Source organism: Cuculus canorus, chromosome 18 (assembly GCF_017976375.1).
Source record: "Cuculus canorus isolate bCucCan1 chromosome 18, bCucCan1.pri, whole genome shotgun sequence".
Lineage (NCBI taxonomy): Eukaryota > Metazoa > Chordata > Aves > Cuculiformes > Cuculidae > Cuculus > Cuculus canorus.
The window spans coordinates 1,598,814-1,621,674 of NC_071418.1; positions in this window are offsets into that span (position 1 = coordinate 1,598,814).

Here is a 22,861-nt window from a genome sequence, read left to right on the forward strand (position 1 = left end):
TAATTAGGGGCTGTGACAAACTCAACAGTAGAAAAAGTACTCAGCAGTTAGCAAAAAGTCTAGAAGAAACAGTCTGGGAGTTTGAATCTGTGATGGTTTCTGCAGGCTACGTCGTTGCACAAGGCTCAAATGACAAACGAGAAAACCATTCAGTACATGCAATCAGCATTATATCTGTTGCTGAAATAATGAATGCTGCTTTGCTTATCTGAACTCAAAATGCCTTAGTAAACAAATGTCTCATTACAGCACTCAGGATCCCGCGGTGCGGTCCGTGTGCTCCTACCTCTGTCTGGAAAGGACCTGAGAGAAACCTCTGGAAAATGCATTCTTGAGCCATACCTTTAAAATTCATACAGCCGTGGTAACTTACTGATTCGTTTGACTATATCCTCCAGCGAATCGTGTCTTCACCTCAGAGCAATTAAAGCAGTGGAACCGCACTTCACTTGAGTGCGTTTAATGCTTTACTTCTGCCTTTGCCATATGCTGATTTCTCCCAGAGGGAGAAAATCCGAGTGCCATGTAAGATTTCCCAAATAGAATAATAAACAACTGGGTGTTTGAGCTCTGAAAGGATATGAATCTCTGAAGGTGGCTTAGCTGGTTTGGTATTTTAGTTGCACAGGGTAACTCCAACATTTTTAGGTGTGGTTGCAGCTCAGAAACCTATGAGTGCTTCTGCAAAACATCACCAAGAACAAATGAAGGTGAAGCACAAGTGATAAATTAATGAACAGGTCAGGCCTCTGGTATCCCACTTTCTCTGGGAATTTTACTGGGGGATTTTACTAATTTTTGGTGATGCTAATTACCAGACTCCTGCTGAGGGGCTCTGCAAGAAGAGGGAGCCCTGCCCCAGCCCTGCCCTGGGGCACAGCTGGTGGTTGTTGGCAGTCCAGCAGAATTTATTGCATATTGTGGTGATGATAAAAGTGAAGAGATTGATACACTCCAGCTACCAACCTCACTTCGTTAACTTTATTAGGGAAAGTTACTTAAGACTTTCATAAACACCAAATGCCGGTCTCTGCGCAGAGTGGTTTCATAGCAGTTGTAAGTGGTGTTAAGCGCTGGAGCAGACGCACACTTATGTGGTAGCAAAAGCAAGATCCTGCTAAAGAACTTGCGTGTGTATATATTTTCTGTCAAAAACAACTCACGAATGCGTAGGAGTTTTAGAATTATTTCGGGGGTTCTGCATTTCACTAATTGTTGGCAATAATGCCTTAATTGGAAGTTTTCGCCCAGCAACCTCTCAGCTGGACGCCAGGGGCTCCTGGTGGCTTCCAGGGTGTGGTCTCAGGGCAGAAACCCCCATTCTGAGATGCGGAACACCTGCGCTCTGGCTGGAGTCACCATCCTGCGTAGCTCCCGAGGGCCTGGGTTCACTCCTTCCTCTCTTGCGCTCGCTGACTGGGTCGAACACCGAAGACCTACTTAACATCCTTTATCCACCTCCGAGCCTTGCACACAAAGCAGAGACTCAGCCAGAGAATCAGCAAGCGCTTTCAAAAGAGAAGGAAATGAAACTTTGAGGCTGCATCTTGTTCCCGCAGAGTTCAGAAGGAGCAGGTATCTATTTCTCCATTTTAGACTGGTTAATTACAGCATTAGATTTGGTCTCCCTACGGGGCAAACCCTGTCTCTTCCTCCTCCCTGAGGGCTGGGGCCTTCCTGGCGATGGTCTCACAGCCGGCTTTGTGCTGGGCGAGGACAGGTGGAACTTGTTAACGCCGGTGGGTTTGCAGCTGAGGGGGACACAGCTGTGGTGATTGGTGGGCGGGAAGTGCCCTGGGAGCAGAGTCAGACCTCAGTCAGGAGCTCCTCAGGAGTGGGGCCGCTCCAGCAGGAGGACAACGAAGGATCCCCAGACGCGCCGTGACCAGAGGTGAATTGAGGAAAGCAGGTAAGAGCTTCTCAACAATATAATCCTTTTTGGAATATCTGTTCTAGAAGCCAAAGCTTTGCCTGTTGGGATGCTGGTGGGTGGCTCTGGTGCAGCTCAGGGCTGAAGCTGCAGGTGGTGCCTCTGGTTGGGTGTTCCTCTGGCAGATGTAGTTGTGGTTTTTGATAACTGAGTTCTGGAGGAGGGCTTTCCTCAAGGGAGCTTAAGGGCTTTTGGATTGGTCGGTTAATCTAAACGTGGTGAGATCTCTGGAGTACAATATTATCGTTGTTGCAGAGACCGTTCAGGGGGGAATTGAGGCAGGACTTTTCCTGGGAAATCTGTTTGCAAGTATAGAACAGGAGCGATGTAGGGGGGCAGGCTAAAAGGCACCACTGCTGGGACAGGAGGCTGCTTTACCCCTTTCTTGGTCCTTCTCCCTGGTTCCCTGTTCCTTTCTAGGGGGTTTGTTGCACAGGGCATTGCGAATTGCTGGTTTGCACAGGAGAGAGCAGCAGCTCAGCTTTTTTATCGCCTTTGCAGCCTGGTCGGTAGGGTCAGCCTTCCCTGCTCTGGCAGCTCGAACCAGGGCTGCTGGCTTTGCCGTTCCTGCTTCCCATAACTGCTGGGAAAAACTCATTTGCAGGGTTAAATCCTTTTCATTGTGAGAAAGTATAGTTTTCCCTCCTACTTTTTTTTTTGCTTCCCGATCTCGCTTCTTTCTTTTTAATGCAAGTGGCCCAAGTGGGATAAAGTCAAAGAGGAGCTTACTGCACCCTGGGTAAAACTTACACCTTTTGAAAAGGTTTTACGGCTGAGGATGTTAATTGTAACCTGGGACTGGAGCTTGAAGAAGTAAACCTTCAACAACCACATGTGCCCCTGCTGGGAAGGGGAAAAAGACTGAGAAGTCTCTTTCCCTAAATGTGCCCCTGCAGTGGCTCTTTGCAGCAGCTTTAGTGATGGCACAAACCTTGGAATGTATTCTAAATCCTACGGGCAGTGCCAGGCATGGATGGAAGCGCTGGGGCTGTCCCCGTGTTCTTCAGGATGTGGTTTAGCAAGCACGGTGGGGTTGGGCTGACGCTTGTACTGGATGGTCTTGGGCATCTTCTCCAGCCTCAAGGATTCTATGATTCTGATGTTGGAGCAGAATTTAATGTTGTGCTGGTAACCCAGATGAGGGGAAGTGTGGGTGGGAGCCCTCGGTGTGACCGCTCAGGGAAGACGGGAAATGGAGTGTCCAAGGGGCTGCTGGCACGGCTGCGTTCCTTCCTTTTCTCTCTTGTTCTACCTTCTGTTTTACCCGTGGCTGATCTCGTTTGTACGCACATAGACATAAATCCATTTTCATCTTCTTCCAGTAAGGCTTGAATTCTTTTCCCCTGTATGTTTTTCCTGTGTAGTAGGATGGAATCTGTAAATCTGGGCATAGAGCAGGGTCCCTTTGCTGCGGGCAGTAGGGAACCACAAAGCAAAAGGATGCTGTCTGCCCCAAAAAGGTTTGTGAGGTTATATTTTTGTGAAAGCAAATCCACTTTCTTCTGCCTTGTTTTTCATTCTGAGGCGGTGAGTTAATCTGTTCTGGTGTTTAGCCGTAAGACTCGAAAGTCATTTGAAGAGTATGGAAAAGGGTTAAAAAAAAGGTAACAGTCTTCTAAAAATTTAAAATGAGCAGGTTTTGTGACCCAGCAGATTAATTCGGAGAGAATTGAGTGATACGTGGCAGAGGTAAGACATCTGATGAACAGCTCTGCTACAGGAGGGCAAATGATGTCAGCTTCGTTTGAAAGTAATTGTTTTTGCACATGGCTAGCATATAAACGACAATAACCTGACACCGCAACGTGCTCCTCGGTACAAATGGGCAGTGAAAGCAGATGTTTTCCTTTAGTATTCAACTAGCAGCACTGCACTGGCATCTAATTAATTTCTATATAGGTACATCTATTTGCAAGGAAAGCACTGCAAAGCTGCGCTGCTTCTACAAGTGCAGGTCCGTGACTTCTCCTGGCTTGCAGAATGTGGGTTTGTTGCTGGACGAGGAAGGCTGAGAAAGGGCAAGCGGGCCAAAACTGGCCCGAGAGATAAGGCATGGACTCCAAATTTCACTTCCCTAAGACAGTTTCTAGTTGGCAGACAGGAAATAATTCCCACCTGATGGCTGCTCATTCCAGCCTGCAAAATAAGCTGTCGGTCTCATTTTGTTCTTTATTAGACAGGTATACTCATCATCCAAAAAATGCTCACCAGATTTAGCACTAATTAGCTGCCTTGCTGGCAGCCTTTGCCCAGAGACAAGATGTGAGAGGAACACAGATGTTAAAATATCCATTTATCCTCCAAGTTCGCTCCTTTCCTGTCTGTCTTGTAATTTCACTTGTATTTTGTTGTCGTTTATGTCCGTGCTCTGGGAAGGTTAAGGAACGTGGCCCGTTGTCTTGCAGTAAAGTGACTTTTGCACACATCCAGCATTTTTAGGAAGCTTTGAGAACTGCCAGTGCCCATTGGGCCAAAATGCTCCTGGGCTGGCTGCTTCTGATGGGGGGAAGCCCCCAGTAGGGGTGACTCCTCCAAGGTCTGCTGAAGAGACTCTTATGCAGAAGAACTCTATGAAAGGGGCAGATTCAACATGTTCCTCCGCAAGCTTGTTTGTAATCCTGCTGCCATGTATGAACACCTTCCACGGAAGGAACCTGGTGTCAGTAAATATCTGGGAGGTTTGGAATCCACCCTTGGGATTCAACGGCAGACCGGTACGCAAGTAAATCTCTAGTTCTCCTTGATCCTTACGTATCCGTAAGCATCACAGACTGTTTGTTGTTTTTGTTTTTTTCCAAGTCTCACTTTCCCTATGTTGTTCCAAGTGCTCCACATAGATAAGGATTCTCCAGATGAATGTGTTTTTAGGGAAAAGCAGGGGTCTGGAGGCTTTGGGAGTTGGATCAAGCCCCTGTGATGCAGAACAGGATTCAGATGTTGATGTGACTTCTGTACAATGTTCTGTTGGTTTGACAAATTCTCAAAAGCAAGCTCTTTTTGTAAAAATTAGAGCTCTGCTGACTATTTGCCTGCCTGAATGAAAGTCTTGAGAGTTCAAACCTCTCTGTCTCTCTTTACGTTTTCTCTGACTGCTAAATGATTTTTATTGTATTTCATTTTATGCGATAACCTTATCGCAGACTGAAATGAATTCATCACTTGCTTTCCTCCTGCAGACAGAGGCTGATGAGGTCTCAATTTTCCAAATAGGCTTCATTTACAGTTGCAGAAACCTCTGAAAATTGAGGCTGCTTTCCTTCCCCCATTTGCAGTTACAGAAAGAGAATGGGTCGCAGTGGCGTGAGGAACATGACCAGAGATTTTCAATGGGAAGTCTGCATTTCCAGAGCTGGGGAGACATCCTTTGTCTTGCAATGGACAAGTGGGGAGAAAAGCAATGCTTTTTCTTTGCCTTTGCTCCAATAACCTGGCGGTCTAGTCCCAGGCAGTAACCTTGCATTGCTTAGATCATGGTTCAACACTGCCTCAGCTACTTCTGACCTCCTCGGGGCTGGGGCTAATAATGCAGAATGTGGAAAAGCACATTTCTGATCACCACAGGGCATATATCCTACTTTTTGTAGCTCTTTTATAAAGATTAAAGACTAAGAACTCAATGAGTTTTAATTAGGCATTTCTTGGCATAACGTGGGCTTACTCTGTTTTCCATAGTGGGTTCTGTGGCTGTGATTCTGTATCCATGTGTTTCTCTGCTGCTCTTTGGGAAGAGTTATATTTTCACAGCAACATAACACGTTTTCCCTTTATTGTAATTGTTTTGGAATAAGAAGTAATCATTCTGGACTGACCAACTCTCCCTTCCAAACTTTCTGTTCTCAATTCTAGTAAATTGCTTTGAGACTTGAACAAAGCTCTGCTCAATCATGCAAGATATCCATTCCGAAGAACACCAGGAAAGTAAACTACTTTTGCCCCTGCAATCATCTTTTCTACCCTTTAAAGATAAAACTGTGAGAGCATGATTCTGAACACCTAGAACTAATGAGTCTTCATCGATTTTATAAATAAATTAGTTTGATTAACATGTTCCTCACCTAAATCCCCAGACCTGGCAAGCATTTAACTTTCCACATGGAGTATTATGTCCAGTTCTGGAATCCTCAACATTAGATAGATATGGAACTGTTGGAATGGGTCTAGAGGAGGCTACGAAGGTGATCTGAGGGCTGGAGAACCTCTGCTACAAGGACAGGCTGAGAGACTTGTGTCGTGTTTTGCAGTGGGGGGTGGGACAGAGGCACCAGTTTATATCCACATCTGTGTGAAGGCTTTTATGATAAATAAATAGAAGATGAATGAATAATGGGGTCAATATCTGTACACCAGGGTTCAGTTTTAGAGATCCAGTATCCAAAGTCATCTTGGTCTTGGCTGAGTTTGGGGGAGCGATGGGGCCTGTGGCCATGGAGCCACCTGGCTCCACAGCTTCCCCGCCATGCGGACGTGCATGAGGGTAGGAGACGGTGGCGGCAGGTTGGTGCCTGGGGCTCCTCGCCCCGCAGCAGCGCGGCCCGAGGGTGCTGGGGATGGTGAGCACCACAGAGCAACCTGCCCGGGTGTTTATCAGCGCTGTGTCCACAGATGCAATCTGTATCCCCTGCGCTCTGGGCTAAACCTCACAGGAAAATGCTGTCTAGATAGCATCTTGTCTGCTGGCTTTTCTTGCTGTTAGTGCTAAGCAGATATTTGTATGGATGGGAAAAGATCCCCTGTGCTCTTTCCTCTTTCTTATGTGCTAGCACGTTACCTGCAAGATGGGAATCGAAATAGTTCAACTTCCTCTCTTTATCCTTCCTCCCCCCTTCCACTCATTTGTTCCTTTTAGTTGTTTCATGTCACAGTTGGTTAAGTCTGAAATTAAGTGCGCAGCTCCAGTACCGGATGAGACTCTTGCAGCCGCTGGCACGTGTGCTATCCTAGAGTCTTAGGGAAAGAAAAGAAGGTAATCAAAGTTTTTATGGGAATAAGAAAAGTGACACAGGAGGTAGTTATTGTTCACAGAAATTCTACCTTTTCCAGAAGAATTATGAGAAGGTTTGTTGCACTTTGTCATTTCCATTTGTACGGAGGAGACGTAGAGACTGCTCGAGAGAAACCATCCACCTTCCGAGTAAATAGTGTTTTATAAGCTCCTATAGACCTCTGCTTTTTCTTTTAAAGATTATAAAATAGTAAATACGACAGGAACAAAAAGTTAGGGCTTTGAAATCACTGGAGTGTAACAAGCTAATAATGATGGAGCCTTCGGAAAGGGCAGCACACCTGGGGAAACACTGGCATTTTCAGGGCCACTGTAAATTCAGGCTAGTAAACCAACTAAATAATGCCATTAATTTTATCACTACAAGTGTTTCCAAACACTGGGCAGAGTGCTTCTGTGCATTTAGTCTACTTTATTCTCCATGAGGCTTCTGTTTGGAAATAGCAGCATCTTTCTTGAATAGAAGCTACTTGTTTGTGGTTGGTTCTTTCAGTCTTTACCAAAGCAAAACTCTCACTGAAAACCTTCACATCAGCCTCTTAGGTTTGAATTACACAGATAAATTCAGGTTTGGTTTTCAGGATGTTATAGACAAACCCTTTAAAGATGGGTAAAAATGCATTCAGTAAAATCTATTTGAGGAGTCTTCCTTTTAAAGTAAGTCTTGTAAATAAAAGCTGGTTAATGCCCAAGATACCATATCAAAAGTAATCTGATTGAAGCGCTAGAAATGTGTTTTCACATATATAGAAACGGGGCTAATTGTTCTCTTTTGTGCTCTGTTTACAGATACAATACCTTTAATATTGCAAACAGCTAAAAAAATCAATAGTACTTGGGAAAGAAAAGGGGAGGAGGATCTTGTTAATTCAGCAAAAGAAATATCCACTCGGCAGAGAGTCCCAAAGTGGGTCAGTACATGCTCATGGTACTTAGAATCATAGAATCATTAGGTTGGAAGAGACCTTTGAGGTAGTGTCCAACCGTACTTGTCCACTACTAAATCATATCCCTAAGCACTTAATCTACCCGTCTTCTAAACCCCTCCAGGGATGGGGACTCAACCGCCTCCCTGGGCCTTCCCTCAACAGCAATAAGAAAATAAAGAAATATAAATTTTCCACACCTCAATGCCACATGATGACATTCATCTATTCCTACTGTTCTTAATGATCTTTAGAAAAACATTTGCTTTCCGCTGAAAATCAGGACATTGTTTGATGTAAAACCAGAAAAACACCCAAACCACTTTTCCTTTCCATCGTGTGGTTTTGATTTTTGTGTTGTTTTGTGTTGCTTTCTCCCTCCCTCAGTCAAAAGGAAGCTATTCTATTTTCTTAGAGAAATTTTGGGAAGAGTCCTTTTTTTGGAACAAATAATGATCCTTTTATGGCTGCTGGGAGTATTTGAGGTAATATTGTGCCACCAGCAGTAATTTCATAATGAGAAACCTGTCCAGACTCCTTTGCATGTTGATAACAATTTCATAGCAAGTGCTGTTTGAGGCATCATCAGAGATGATGTAAGCAACACAGCTCCACTGACCACGAATCTTTCCGACAGTGTAAACAAGAGGGTCTGTCTCTAAATTGAGCCTGATAATAGAGGCAGTTAATTATTTTCCTTCGATTTCTTTTCCATTTCACTTTTATTTCTCATTTCTGCTGGCATTTATGATTACACTGTTTGCTCTTTCTCATTTTCTCTTCGCTCTGAACTATCTGCTTTAACGGTTTTGTATTCTGAATTTTTTACCCTTGTGGAAAGTATGTGCGATGTTTGACTTTCACCACATCGATGGATCGGCCGCTTGTCTAAGAATTCATATACTTTAGCTGTGCTAATTTGTTTTTTGAGAACGGCATTCGCTCTTTATAAATAAGTTTATATCTGAGAGGGAAACTTTTAATTACTGTTGGGCTACGCAAGTGAAATGGGTAGCAGCCAGTCCTTGGGAGCTTAATGCGGTCGTGCCCAGGTAGTTCTAATGGCAACTCGTCTAATTCAGCACGGATCCTTGTCTTACACCAGTACTGAATTTGAGCTAATAGGAAGTTGTGGAAGTCAAAAAGGTGATCAAAAAGAACGTTATCAGGTGGTATTATGGTTGTTGCGGTTGGGAAACGAAGTCATTTAAGTAAGACTGTCACTCTTGGTGATTTACAGTAACAAGCATCTGGCTTTCAAGCATTGCAGTTTTTCTCTTGTGTCCGTGTGTCAGAGACCTGCAGAAACAGACTGGTCACACACATAAAACGCCAATTAAAATAAATACTTCGTTTGACAGGATGTGTTTACTCGTATCAGCAGTACACAGCACTGACAGAACGCATGAAGTTCTTTAGGAAAGATCTTTAGTTTCTTTTTTCCTCTTTAAACCGAACTAATAGTAAATAATTTAGTGCTTTTTCCCCCCGAAGATTTTAAATTATATCAAAACACCTAAGCTGTAGGGAACGGTTAACTTGGTTTGGTGTAGCTGGTGAGTTGTGTAGCCTGGGTGTCTTGATCTGACCCAACCCCAGCTGAGCACCTACAGGACAATTTAATTGCTGTCTCCTCTGAAATATCTTATAAATTTTTACATGAGAGCTTTCAATGTATTTACTGGAATTAAATGTACGTGACCAGGTCACTGAGGTGTCACCACGTGCAGCCTCGCTTGGTTCTCACTGCTGTGGCACGGTGGGGAAGTTACTGAATAGCAGTCTGGTGATTGACCACGCAAGGTATTTGCTCAGCACACAGCTGAAATCCTGTGCAGAGCTGCTGGCCTGGCTCCTATGAGAAGGGAATAATAGTTCCAAGGAAACTCCACATGTAAAATGTACCCCATCAAACTCCTTCTAATCTGTGTCTGAGGTCATACTCAGAATGGGAGATCTAAATAAAAGGACTAATTTCTTCTGTTTCTGGACCTCTTGTGATTAAAAGAAAAAATGTTTATATCTCTATATTTAGGATTTCATTTACTGTTCCTGCTGCTTGCATTAATTTTGGAACACATCCTATGTCAATGTACTGGACATTGCTAATCCTATTTTAGTGTTTAACTTCCTTTGATGGAAGTTTTATTGTTGCATTTTGAACGTCCTTGAGAAAGGCAGCAATAGGCTTAATTGTAGATTTTGCTCCCTCCTGGTTGTTAAACATGGAAAGGAGCGTGAGCCTGAAGCACTATTGCCCTCCTGGTTTTGCTTGGTGAGTTAGAGCCGATCTCAAGAGAACGAGCTCTACCTAATGTGTTGGGGTTTTTTTTGAACAAATAGCTGTTCTCCCCCCAAATAGTTAAACCAATGAGTCTGTTCTTCGCATGTGAGCCTTGGGTGGGATAACTGGGTTTGCTTTCTCTCTGAAAGCCCTTGTGTATCTATTTGTGCTGTGAGACTGCAGATGCCATTCCCTGGCTGAAAGGGTTTGGTACCGTTGAAAGATGTTTCTCCTCCATTTGCTTTGGAGAAGGAGACACTAAGAGGCTGACTGGAAGATCCCAGGATAAGGATGAAATGGGGAAAAGTGCCTGGTGATATTTTGCTATGTGGACGTAGCGGGGGTAAGACATGTAGGTGCTGTAATTTATTACAACTGGAATAGCTGGACAAAATTAGCAGAGCTCTAGAGGACACAAGAACTGCAGTAGAACAGAGCTTAGGAGAGCTAAGGGAGAAAGATAACAGGTAAAGATAACAGGTATCTGTTACCTGCATGTTGCCCTTCTCATGTAATGAGTCATTAGAATGTGTGCTGTGTTTTTATTTTAATGATTCTTTCTGTTTAGCACCTGCCAGCGAGCACTGAAATAGGAATTCTTAAAATAAAAATCTCTTGCAGGTGGGTAAGGTGGATGCTTTCCGTAAAGACAAAACACCATAAAAGGATCAGAAGTCTTTGGTACCTGGAATGGTGTCCAATCTAGAGGGCAGCTTCTAAGGGAGAAGCTGTTGTTGGGTTTGTGTGTGGTCGTTTGTTTGTTTGTTTACCCTTTCAGCTCTTCCTTTCTGATCAAACCTATTAATGAAATTGGACTGAATTTCTTTTGCCCCTCTAATGAGCATTACAGAGTTTTGGTGATTTGTCTCCATCACAGTTCTTACTGGGAACCATTCCACACTTCTGCCTCTGGGTTTTGAGGTTGTCAGAATTACCATGTATTCATATTTCATGTCGGAGATGTGCTAAACTACACAATAAGTCTGAAAGCAGTGATCAAAAAACTCAGCTGGTGGCATGGATAAAACGATGTTTTGCATGATAAATTTTATAACCACAGCAGAAAAGTCTTATTTGGTTTCAGATTTGTGTTGTCTCACTATATGAAATACCCTAAACCCATGGTAAGACGTTCTGTGGGTGGTAATTTTAATAAAATGTTTTTTATGTGCGGTTCTGCTGTGCAGCAGTGTGTGAATCGTAGCCCATATGTTCTGAAATGTGCCTGTTTGGAGATGTAGTTCTAAACACAATCTATATATTCATCAAACATAGTGAGTATTTAGTGTTTTTTCAATCAACAGATGTGAAATGCCACTTGAATCGGTATGTGTGAGCTTTCCCAGGTGGGATGAAATAAGGTTAAAAGGTGTCATTGCCCAAACTGCTAAATGAGCTTCTTGTGAGCTTCTCTGTGACCTGGGCTGTACTTGAGTGTCATCAAATGATGACTCTCATGGTATCATTAATTATAACGACCAGAGAACGTTCTCGTGTCCTTGGGAGAGCAGAGTCAGCTCCTGCTGCACATCTGCTGAAGCTGTGGAGCAGATACTTGGGAGCAGCTCGCCTTAATCCCTTCTGATATTTTGATGCACGGGGCTGCGGGGTTTGGCTGAGCTGTTCACTAGGATGCCACAACCTGGCTGTTTGACAGCCATAGCTCCAAATTGTCCCTTGCTACTCAAGGAATAGCAAAAAAATCCATCCTTTTCCAAGACAGACTTGTTTTGGAGCAGTAAACACCAAGGAAAACAGATTTCTGTGGCCACAAGATGGCAATCACAGAGCAAGCTTCCAGCAGACACTCTTCCCTGCAGGGCGCATCACATAAATTAGCACTGCTCCTTGAACTGGAAAGATGCCTATAAAATACTAATAGTCTGGCAGGTAGAGAAAGGTGCTGTGCAATGTGTATGTGAAATGCAAATGTGTTTGTTTAAATGATGTTTCTTTACTAAACCCCACAACGTGCGGTGCGGTATGTAAACACACCGATACCCATTCAGGCACTTTCTTGGGTCACTTTCTGGTTTATCTTCATTGCTTTAGTACTAAGACACACGGAGGGCAGCAGCGTCATACGTGTGATGATTCCAGCATACTGTAGTTACTATAAAGCTGTTTAATAGAGGCCTTTTTATTCCAGCTCTTTTACCAGAAGCTGCACAAATTGTCTGGTTACTTTCATACCCCAGTCCTGAGGAGAAAAAAATCTCTGTAAAAATTGGTTTGAAGTGTTCCCTGTTAAACTATTTTCACAGGTCAGAGGCATGATGCGAGATATTTCTACCAAGAAAATAACAAGTTCTGCAGTACGTCACTGCTATGGGCTCCATTTTCACATCCTGCAAAATAGCTCCTCTCCTCTCTCCCGGTTTCTCTTGCTGTGTGAATGGATGTGGAAGCGTTATCGAAGTTGGCTGCAGTGCTGTGTGCTGATTTGATGAAGCTATTACAGACACAACGGTTGGTGCTAGGCTCTTCTGTAGGGATTTGACTGGAGAGCCCACACAGTGTGATCGCTGCATTAAAACACCTCTCTCTCCAGCTGAGTCTGCTTCTCTTAATCTGCAAAGGTCAGGCATCGCTTTGGGTGGCTGCAGAAATGAGTTGGAGTGAAGGATGCGTTACAGAGGACAACACCCTGTGAAGCCGCTTCTGAGCAAGCAGCCTTTCTGGTGAGCTTGGCTGGAAGTCCTCCTTGCAGCCATCAGACTTGATTGGCGGCCTGTGCTTGTGCCCCTCTGTTTGGATGATGCTGTGCTGGCCCCCACAGGTCTGTTGCCCCTCTAGAGATGGGATTCGGTCTTTCATAAGCACCTTCTCACATAGCTCCATTCCATTTGCAGTAGAAGACATTTGTGTCCCCTGAAATAGAGATTCATGGGGTGCCTGATGGTCAGTGGTCACTCTTTGTCACTTGCTACAAGAAAAAGAAGTTTAGGAAAGCGCAAGGAGCACCAGGACAACAGGGTGTGCTTTCCCTCTGTCATGTCTTGAGGGAAGATAATGGTTATGAATAAGTCACTCCAGTAGGTTGAGTACCAGATTGCCTTCCAGGTACAAAGGTCCTGGGGGTCCTGATTTAACTCCAAGTGTTCAGCAGCCCTGCTCGATGCTACCTCCTAACATACCGACAAAGAGGTTTCATTGGGTGACTTTTTGAGCTTGGAGAATGGCCTGAGTTAGCTATGACACTATTAAAATACAAAGCACCTAATAAAGTGTCTGGTCTGGTTTTTGTCTGGTGTCTGACGTGAACTGATGTGGTAGGACAGTGAGGATGTGACCAAGAGTGTAGGACTGAGCTGCTGCGGGACCAGGCATACCTAACTCGGCTGTAGTTTACTCTCAAAGCAGGAAGTGAGAGGTTTCTGCTCTCAAGCGCCATGTTTGTGAACATCCCCATCATCTCGTGAGTCTGGGAAAACAATTAATTATACAAATAAACAGTTAGTGGGAAGAAGTCCAACTTATTTCTCTGGTATTTCCATTGGCTTTGAGCATGTGCTGTGGTGGAATGTCACACAGGCTTTCTAACTCTTCTCCTTTAATTGCTGTCATGGCATTGTTATTTCTGGGGTGATAAATTTGTGCAAGCTTAAGCTCGTGCCAGACTGAAATCGGAAAGAATGATGTCTTCTGAGCCTGTGCTATATTGGTAAGCTAAATAAATGCATATTTTAATCAATAACTGGAATAAAAATCTATGTATGTACTTGCTGGCTTTTTATTCCCCATGTGGGTCTTTTTCTTCAGCTGATTTCAGCCTCCTCTCTCTGCAGCCAGAAACTCGCAGTGCTGCCGTCTGCTTTCTGTTCCTAAACCCATCAGTTGGATGTTGTGGTCCAGGCACGCAGGGAGAGTGGTCAGACAGACTGGGTGGTGGAGCAGAGAGGCAGAGGTGGCCCTGTGGCAAGGAGGTAATAAAGGGAGAGGGAGAAACCAGAACTCGAGAGGTAGGAGGAGGGGGTGAGATGCCAAAGAAGCACCTACGGGCAATGGGGATAAGTTGAGTCTAGCACTGGGTTAGTAATGTGCAATAAACATCAGTAGTCTAAATAAGTGTCGGTTCTAAATATTCACTTCTTTTTTTCTACAGTAAACAAACTCTGAGCTCTGCAAAGCTAAATGAGAGTAATAGTGCGAATATCTCTATCCTATTTTATAGATGTCTCAACTTGAACCAGTCTTGTAGAAGAGGGGTCAAAGTATAGCAGACACGAAGGTCTCGGAAGAAATACATTTCTCTTGGTTGGAATATGACAGGTATGAAAAGATTAGTTTTTAAAGAACTAGTCTTTGATTGGCTTGATTAAAAGGAATTACAGGAATAAGGTGTCACATTAAATCCTCTGAATTTTTGGGGATACAAATTGTAACAAAGCTAGGCAAAGTGAAAAGCTTAGATGAGAATGCTTTATCTTTCACCCTCGCTGCTACCCGGAGCACATCTTTATTTTGCTTCCTTTTTGACATTGAATGTAATATGGCTCATGCTCCCTAATAGAGCTGGCGGAATTTCAGGCTGATATGGCTGTCCTGGCAGTGTCAAGTCTATCTTGAGCCATCAAGGCACAGTGGCTCGTTACATACTCATTTTTATTACCTCCTGCTTTATTCTATTGGAGGCTTACAGCAGAGGTTAAAAACATCATCTGCACTGGGACTCTTCTCCAGCTGCTAAGGGCTCATTTCATCCCTGACCCTTTAAGATACTCACGCCAGCCTGCTTCATCTGTCACTAGCTTGAAAGGAAGCCTGGTCCCCAGACACACTACAACATTTATTCCTGGTTTTCTTTCTGATCCTGTGGACTTGAAATCCATTCCGTCGCCCATTTATAAGGGTTCTACCAGATGCACAGAAAAGATAGGGACCTGTTGACACCAGGAAAACCTCTGACCTCTCTTGGGTATCAGATTTATTTTCCCCCCCAAGTTATGACATCTGTGATTTGAAAATAATCTGCAGCCTTATAAAGAAGAAATGTACTGCTAAATGCTCTCAGTGACAGGAAAGGTTGCTTATTAGCTCTTTTGGCTCAGCTTTTTAAGGGGCTATACTGGGAACGTTTTGTATTTAGGGCTGCTTGCAGTTAGCAACACTTTGCGTGTACTTTTTTGGGCCAAAGCCGTACTTATCTCTGTAATAAATTCCCTGTTTGAAGTTGATGGGAAGAGGCCTGAGGCTCGTGCAGCAGAGCAAGCTTAGACATTACAATAAGAATGGCAATAAATGTAGCTATAAAAGGGATTTTAAATGAGCACTCATGTTTTTTTTCCTGCCCTGAAAACACTGTTTCCTCAGTCTTCTGCCAGTGCTGTTGTTTAGGTGCGGTTAAGGACTATCTATTCTGCATCTTGTCCATTTAAAACATTAGGTTTTGTCTGAGAGGTCTGTTGGAGCTTTTTGCTTCACCAGAAGGGCGTATATTTGCAACAGCGATTATGGTCCTTAAAAAGGTTGATTGACTCTAGATTGACTGGAGTGTAATCTAGCTATGGTAGATGGAGGTGTTGGGATTAGCTTAGTCTTGAATGCTGAATGCACGAAGCTCTCAGACTTGCCTTGTGACCAGGAATGGAAGTAAATAGAAGTTGGGTGTCTTTTTTGTTTAGGCTTTTCTGTAATATTGTAAATTCAGAGTATTCCAGTTGGTTTCTGGGAGGAAAACTGAACTCTTCAATGTAACATCTCAACAACTGTGACTGAAAACATGAATTTACTGAATCAAAACATTTTCCTCCAGCAATTCAAAATCTGATTTAGTCTGGGATGGCAAAACTCAGTGCTCTGCATTATTGTAGCAATCTTAAATAACAGAGTGATGCTTTGGAGGTGAATGGTGTAACGAGTACAGGAAAATGTAGAAGAGGAATGGAAGGTTGGACTTGATATTATGAACAGAATTAATTTAGAGCGAATGAAGCCTTCGGTGCAGCTCCCGAGGAATGTGAAAAATTGTGAAGTTTCAGCAGATCCTGTTTTAAAATCTGAGTAATGTTAGTTGACAATTGCATCGTTGTAGGCAGTTTAGTACTGGTCACCTCTGCTGTACTGGTGCAAGTCCAACCCTTTCTGCTGTCTGCGCCTATCAGTCATGGTTACACATCTTCATAATATTTCCTCCTGTCACCAGTGACCTTATTTGAAGCAGTGCTTGATTTAAGATTTGAACCTTTTGCAGTAATTCCTTCTAGTACAAGCATATACCACAATTTGAGCAAATTTAATGATTTTAGCCTATAGTCGTAAAATAAATCCATGTGGGTTTTTTTTTCCTGGCTAGGGGATCAGCCTTGTTGTAACTTTTTTCTTCTCGCTCTTTTTTTCTTTCTTTTTAACAAATGTGGTCAGATCATGCTGCATACATGAGGAATGTATTTAGATAGCTTTACCTATTTCTGTCCTACCTGGAGGAACTGTCTCTGTGGTATTAGAAGAATTATTGTTTTATTTCAAGAGCCAAGGTTGAAGCATCAGATGTCAAATAATCTCCACAGCTATACATCAACAGCTAAACTGATGGGCTGTGCTGGCAAAAGGGATTTGAAATGGCAACCAGTGAAAATGAATATTCTGTGGAACTTAGTGGGATCCCCACTGCACTGAAATGGATGTTGATGCTTCTGGTCAAAAGCAATGAATTTTAAATCTGCATCTTTTCTTGAGTTGAATCCTTTTATAACTGTTTATCTGTGTTTCAGAATAAAAGTCAAAATAGTAGGTAGAGAGAGCACATGAATGAAGTGATAGCAAGTTCTAATTAAGACATCAGTGTCAGCGGATCGATGAGATGACCATCCAGTAGAACCTCTGGGCTTGGTTACACAAGTAGACTTAAACTCTACCGTGCTAATTTTTTTCCTGTGACCCTGAACGTGTCATTTAAAGCAGTGCTGCATTACCTGGTGGTCTGCAACATGGGGATAACGCTTTCTTTTCTTGAAGAAATGGATGTTAGGTTCTATCAGTCAGTACCCAGGAAACACTATTGCTATTTTTGCGCTGATAGCAGGCAGCCAGCGCAGGACTGAGCGCAATAACTCACCTTTAGAGAAAGGCATCAGGCAGTCACAGAAATTAACTTAGCTGAGCAGAGGGGAAGGAGGCAGGGACTGGGCTGCTCTGCCCTCCTCAGCAGTTAAGCTGGTAGCGGTGGTGGGAGCCCAGTAGTGCTTGCTCTTTTACTGAAATCCAAGCTCCTGGAACCCTGGCAATCTCAGTTATAAAAATAAGGAGGCGGGGGGAAAGTAATCTAATCCTCATGGCTTCACTTATGGTTTATAAACGTGTGAAGCTGGCTGTATTGAATTTGGTGTAGCAGTGTGTTCTGCTCTCTCGTGAAAATGCATTAAACAAAATTTGCTTCTCTCTTGCAAACTTTCCTGTGTTGTCATAGCATTAGGACTTATTTGATGTGCATGGAATTAAAGTTATTTTGGGAGCCCAAACTGTGAATTCCTTCTTAAAAACTGTTCAGAAAGATGTAGGCAGCCTTTCTTCCTGTGCTGCCAGCTGAGAAGAACTGCTGTTTTGGTTAGTTGTGATATTTTCATGGGAAACAGCTCCTTCCTGCCTTGACGGTATTGGCTGGCTTCTCTCAGGGGTGTAATGTTGGTAGAATAAGGGGTATAAATACTTCAGTTTGACCTGCTAAACTGTATTTTTCCTCACTTGTGTCCAAGAAACTCATAGACTGTTTGCCTGTGCTTATCTCATAAGTCAGGAGTTACTTCCCTTACAGACTTCTATTTCCTCAGGATGCACACGGAGCCAGCCCTGCCGGTCCCATTCTGACCCTTCTTGCATTTCTCGCCCCCTCCTTCAGTCAATAAGGATTAGCCAAAGCCACATTATTTTTATTTATATGTTTTATATGTGTTGTAACCAATTTTTTTAAAGCAGTTGGGGACTCTCAGTAGTGGTGGTCTCGGCTTCTTTTCTGTCATTGCATGCTCTTCAGGTACCCCGAGCACAATAAATATCAAACAAAAAGTGAAAACGATGCAGCCGAGTCATCTGCATGAATTAACTCATGAGAGCAATTTACCCTTCACAGTCCGGAAGAGTTTTAACGTGTCCAATTCTGCCAGTGCTGAGCTAACAGTAGAGAAAAACTCTGGGAGAGCTGAACCTTCTGTGTTTGTAATTCATCTACTGAATGAATTGGTTTGGATGAATACGGTCATAATTATAAATCCCTTTACTAGGCGCAGATTTGAGCCTCTCTTAAGGGGTTGTTTTAGTGGGTACTGTTTTGCTAAGCTTTTATAAAAGGTATCATCACATAATAAAAAATTGAGCATTTCACAAGCTTTTGTAATCCTGGGAAATGAGTTGGCTGGATTTCGCCTGAAGGTTTCTCATTAGAAGTCTGGAATAGAAACACAGGATTATTTCAAGTATTTGTACACACTGGCAAGTTTCTGGAAAGAGGAGTTATGGTACCACTTGAGCGTTATGGTTACCCAGTGCTGTGGCCATGGGGAAGCCCTTAATTAACTGAGTTCCTAGCTTTCCTCGGTGCTGGGTCCAAGGGACAGGGGTGCTGATCCCCGGTGCTGTGTGATGGTGAGCTGCACAGTGTTCATGGTTGTTCCACATCTTTGCAAAGTGAAGGAAATGGTGTCTCTCTGAATTAGAGGAGGTAACTGATAACAAAGCCAGGTATAACCCAAACCCCCAGTTCTTCTTTTCTGTTCCAAATTTATAGGTGCTGATGCAAAATCCATCCATTTTACATTTGCAAATACTTAATTTTGACTGTTATGTGGGTACACGAGAACAAGAGGAGAGCAGCACAGAGGCAGCTGAGCCCTGGGCAGTCCCATGTTAATTGTAACACGCATCTTGCTGGCCTCTGCCTTCAAGGCAGAGTTTGGAAGCGCACACCCAGGGCGCGCAAGTGCAAACCATTGATACACATCTCCATGGAGAAGTTGTATAACGCTTCGAAAAATTGTTTTCTTTCCGTATGATCAGCTCCTTCCACTTACCAAGTGCTGCTCCGTGGAGCCGTGTGTACCCTACGGGCAGTGTTTTTCATCATCTCCGGTTTGAAATCCCAACACCTTGAGTATTTATCTATTCATTTATTTATTTATTAAATCAGACTTGCAAGCTTTCACCTAACAGCTCTTGGTATTAAGAAGATAACTTTGAATTTATCTTTCTCGTTGCACCCTTCCCTTTTGGGTTACTATCAACAGCCCAGACACTTCTGATCTTATATGAACACAATTTCTCATGTGGTTTTTTGAAACTTAAATTATTTCAATTCTTCTCATCTGTCCGTTTTGAATTAGATGTGAAAGCATATTGACATGTGACGTGCTTTAATAGAGAGAGTTGATTCGGAGGAGAGTCAAGGTTTTAGTTTTGCTTTTGTTTTGATCTAAAATAGAACCAGAAAGGGTTTTTATACTCAAAATTGAAGGGCAGGGAATAAAGGATGCTTAAATGAGAATATAGCTCAGGAAATGTGTGCACAGGAGTTGTCTTCTGTATTCATAACCTGCAATTGCCCCAGAGGGATTTATTAAGATTCAAAACATGCTGATCACAGGTTGTTGATTTCAGACATGAAATTGGGAACTGACTTTGATTTTATTTATATATAAATAAATATATATATATAAAAATATATACCTATATATGTGTATGCATATACACAAATAAAAAACCTGAGCATTAGAATGCAGATTGGTGTATGAAGATGCATTCATTTACACTGTACCCAGTGGAATAACAAACTTACATTGGTGCAGAATCATGAATCTGGAGAGCAAACAAGGACCCCAACCCATATTTTAATTTTGATTGCCCTCATAGTTTTGGAGTTTATGAAAAATACACAGCTTATTTTCAGTAGCTGTAAATGATTATGACTAGTGGAATGTCCCTCCTCCCAGTAGCTGCAAATGTACTGTGAATTGATGGAGCGTAACAGTTATGCCGGTTTAGGTAAAAACAGGCTCTGGAGATGCCTTGGCTAGAAATCCGTAGCTCCAGAATTCAACATATGCCAGGGGTGCTGATAAAGTGCTGTTAATCCAGGAGCCAGACTAGCTTCAAACCTCAAACAGAGTCTTCCATTTCTTTTCTATAGTAAATCCATTCAGATGTTTTCTGCCACATCACAAGAAGAGATTTTATCTGAATCTGTTTCTACTATTTAATGCTGTATTGAAAAGTGTTTAGAAGACCCAATGTATTGACCAGAGCAGAGTATATGAAACAACATTGGTGATCCTCATTTCTTGCTGCTGCAAAAGTTACCGTGCTTGTTTAATAAGTCTTGATCATGCACCAGCATGCTCTAAAAAGTCTTCTAAGGAAGACAAACGTACCATCCTCAAAGAATTCATGAGGGCTTAACTAGCAAAGTTCTGATCACTTTGATTTATTGCATACGTATTTTCCTGAGCGAGTTGGCCAGAATGAGAGAACCTGTGGTATTTAAACTTTTCATAGCAAGAGAAAAGTTCATACCACCTCTCTTGCAGCAGAGGTGTGTGAAACCTGGCTGGAGCGAATCAAGAGCTTCTTTATGCTCAACCCGATGGCATTTCATGCAATCGTTTTTTTTTTTTTTTTTCTTACCTGATGATAAAAATTTAGCTGATTCTGAAGTCCTGACTGAGCAAGAAACAGCAAAACAGAGAGCAGTGTTCCAACTCTAGATAAAAAGAATTTATAGTTGTAAATCGGAAGAGCAAAAATATAGGGTAGTGGCATGTATTGATGGGTTTATTTACCCCCCTTAAATATGACTGCCGAGAAGATTTGGAAGGCACCCACCTCTTCTGGTACTAATCCAGCATCTGTTTTTGTTTTCTGCTCTTCTAATGTTAAACTTGTGAAGACTCTTTAAAAGATAGGGTTATACAGCCCCCTTTCATGATAATTGCAAAATATTAGTGAAAAGTACTTTGTGCCCGAGGGATCTGCTCTTTGCAACAGGCTGTACAGATCAAACAAGTTGTTATTAAAAACAGATTCCCGACTGATAATATCCGCCATCTGGGAGCGGTGGTTGCAGATACAAAATTGGATTCACCAGGGGAGGTGGTTGTGCTGCCTGATGTTGAAATAGCCTTTGATAGAATACGAAGAGGAGCTGTTTACTGTGGATAGAATTCCATGAATTTCTTGCACAAATGCATTAAAAATCTCCTTTTATATCCTGGGGGCACTGGGTGGTAGCTGAGTGTTTTCCAGTATCAGTTCACATTGCAAACAGGGGAGGGAGTTTAGATAAACCTGTATTTCCCTTATCACATTTCTTTGTTTATTATTATCCAGAGCAGAACAACCACTAGATTAATGACACTTAAATGGATCTTTCTTTGTAGACAGAATCTGACTTTTTTTTCTTTTAAGTGCTGAGTACTTCCAGCTATCAGCAGATGCTGAGCAAATCTTTGTGTGCCTTATCCTTGTTTCCTAAAGCCGCAGAAAGATTTTGTGAAAGAGGATGAGAACTGAGGATTTTAGCGTTCCTGTACACATGGTGCTAGCTCTGAGACCATTAGATTTTTCCCCTGCCCTCGTGTGTTTGCTTTGCACTTGAATGACGAGTCTCATCGCTGGAAACAACGCACACCTTTTGTGGTTTTTTTAAACTGTATTTTTATAACTTGTGCAGTTTTGGTGGAGTCAAACTTTTCTGGAGACAAAAGGTTAAAGTTTCCCCTGGGAGAGACTGAAATAGAGCCACAAGTCTTGTGCTCTGAATTAAACACCTTCGCATGGAGCACTTACTGTGGTAGCGTGCAGCAGCTTTTCTGCCCACACTCATGGAAAACAAACGTTTTGGATTTTGGGTAGAAATGGAGCCCATCATCATAAAATCTGTAACTGCAGATGTGGGAAGTGTACAATGGAAAAAGTAGAGTCCAAGCCCTATTTGAGGACTGGAGTAAAAGAAGTTTAATGTCAAACCTAGTAGAGACACTTCCTATTAAAAGTACAATAATTTCAGAGCCCACCCAATAATTGCGTAATTAATAGCATACATACACTGTACCAGAACAACTATTCCATGGTAGTTTGAGAAATCCTTGTGCGTTTCTTCACCCTATTAAAAGCAGTCTTGAGCTCATATCACGATGATAATTTGAAGCTGTGTGAGGAAAACAAATCAGTCACAGTTTACTCTTCATGAGTTGCAACTTGTGAAGTCCCAAACTATCATATAATGTTCTAGAGCAAAATGTGTTGCTATAATAATTCATATTTTATTGCTTCTTCATGCTAACGAGGTGCCCACATCTCTATTCAACATATAAACCTTTGATCTTATGAAAATGGAGTTAATTTGTTTCGCTTCCCACTGCAGAAGCAATCTGCCAAATGCTCCCTGCCCAAATTCGGATTAACTGTCGGCTCCGCTGCTCGCAGGAAGCCTGTGAGGCAGATTGCAGAGAGAATGCTCAGGCTAGGTTGCCTCCAGTCTGGCTCCAGCAGTCTTGTATGGTCACAGCAATGCTGGATGTCATTTACAGGAGACCTAATATGCAAAAAGACAGTGACACAGAACTTGTTTTTTTTTGCCAATTGTGATATACTGGGCTAAGCAACTTTTCTTCCACGTTTAGCAGCATGAAACTACTTCTTTCCTACTATTTTTAACCATAATACATGCTGATATATGTTAGTCCTTGACTTTTTTCCTTTTAAAGAATTCTAGTGCATGGGTTATCCAATTA